Consider the following 2,087-nt stretch of genomic DNA (forward strand, 5'->3'; position numbering starts at 1 on the left):
GAAATAACTGAAAAATTCAATAGAAAAGTTTTAGAGCAGTTTGCGGTTTACAGAGAGAAATTGCGCAGAAAGTACAGTTTCCATATGCCTTCCCACCTCCCAACACACTGTCTGCTCTTATTAGCATCTGGCATTAGTGTGGTATATTTGCTACCATTAATGAACCAATATGGACTTTTAACTAAAGTCCTGTCTCTACAAATAAAGTCCAGAGTTTACAACATTCTGTTTGGGGCCGATAGGTTTTGATAAAAGTGTAATGTCACATATCCACGATTATAGTACCGTACACAATAGTTTCACCGCCCTGAAAGTCTGCTGTACTCCATTCATTTAATTCCTCACCCATTTCCCTGAACCCCCTAAAAGCCTCTGATACTTTTATTGTCTCTATAGTTTTGGCTTTTCCAAAATGTCATATAGTTGGAATCATACAGTAGGTAGCTTTTTCAGACTGGCCTCTTTCACTTGGCAGTATGCAGTTAAGTTTAGAGCATTACAAAACTCTTTTAAATATAAAGATTCTATAATATTAGCTTTTTAGAGTAATCGAATGATGTCATTATCAGAGGAAAGTAGAGGCTGAGAATAGGGTAGATCATTAAATTTACATGTATAATGTGTTTATTATATATATTAAGTATATACATGTTATATATTTGTATATTATATATGTATATAGTTCTAATATATACCTTTGGAAAAAATGGTTATTTTTAGGTCAGATAGAAGAACTGTTACTGAACATATTAATTACAGAGCTAAACACACTGAAGCCAGAAGATTACATGACTCCTCCAAATTCACACAGTAAGTAAATGCAGGGATGGAAATGGCAGGAGACCGAGATTCTTGTCACTTACCCAATGACCTTTCCAAGAATTCTTGTGTTTGAACCGTCCTCATCACCATCTGTGCTATTTCAGCAGGTTCTGGTTGGAGAAAACGTTGCAGAGGCCACAACCCTCATCCTTATACTCAATTCATTAGGCCTTGCTAGTTCCACACACACTTAAAAGATTAAAAATATGTCTGTTTGTTTAAGTCAAAGTCATCAGAAATGACAATCTGGGTCGTGTGTGATTCAGTTCTTGTTGCTGGTGGAGTCTTTCGGGCGGTATGAGTGGTGGGAGACAAGACCTGAAATACCAAAGGCCTCTGTACCCTGTGGTCATGACTGGCATGAGGCAGCCATGTGATCCACATTCCAATTTAAAGTATGTTTCCTTCCTTCCTGCCAACTGTTCTAATTGCAAATGCTTCCTACGCTCTACCCATCGCCCTTTATTTTACTACAGTATCCCCCTTTCTTTGCAATTGTGTTTGCTATTGTTTCAGTTACCCATGGTACACTACAATAAGATATTTTGAGATAGATCGCATTCAAATAACTTTCATTAGGTTGTATTGTTATAATTGTCCTATTTTATTATGAGTTACTGTTTTTAATCTCTTACTGTGCCTAAAGTATAAACTCACTTTATGATAGGTATGGATGTACAGGAAAAATCATAGGATACATAGGATTTGTTACTATCTGTGGTTTCAGGCATCCTCTGGGGGTCTTGGGATGTATCCTCCATGGATATGGGGAAACTACTGTGTATAAAAAGTCAGTGAAATAACAGATAAGAAAAGCAGACATCATTTTACATATGCTGAAGAAGGCTAGTCACAGGCTCAATCCATTCTTCATTGCTCACGTCCTTCACTCACAGGGTTTGAGTCTACAGGTGATGCCAATGTTTTTATTATTTTAGGTCTTCCTTCACTGTGTAGCCAAATGTTGGCACTTTCTATGCCTCCTTTTTTGTCTGTCCACTTCTAAAGCCAATCACCAGTTCCAGGTTTCTGCAAGTCTGGCCATCCTTTTCCTCCAATGCATGTGGTCTGTTTCCTCTTGGCCACGTACTGCCTCTTCCATCTGGAATACTTCACTCCCCTCCATTTCATTTCTTCAACTTCATTGTATTTATTGTGTTCCTAATCTGAATGCATGTCTATTGCTTTTGCTGAAATTATGGAGAAGAGACAAATTAGTAAAAATGTTTTATTCCAAATGCATTTGGTGGAAGAGATACAATAAG

The 2,087-nt window shown here is 37.4% G+C and overlaps 1 long non-coding RNA gene across 1 annotated transcript in view; it reads right to left on the reverse strand.

Moving 5' to 3' along the window:
- Positions 1 to 1,397: 1,397 nt before the first annotated feature.
- Positions 1,398 to 2,087, reverse strand: part of LOC105554634 — an 8,598-nt gene continuing 7,908 nt past the window's right edge. Inside the window, exon 2 of the long non-coding RNA XR_001008356.1 lies at positions 1,398 to 2,012. This is a non-coding gene — a long non-coding RNA (uncharacterized LOC105554634). The remainder of the gene's footprint in view (positions 2,013 to 2,087) is intronic.

This window comes from Mandrillus leucophaeus, unplaced genomic scaffold (genome assembly GCF_000951045.1).
Source record: "Mandrillus leucophaeus isolate KB7577 unplaced genomic scaffold, Mleu.le_1.0 Scaffold651, whole genome shotgun sequence".
Taxonomy (NCBI): Eukaryota; Metazoa; Chordata; class Mammalia; order Primates; family Cercopithecidae; genus Mandrillus; species Mandrillus leucophaeus.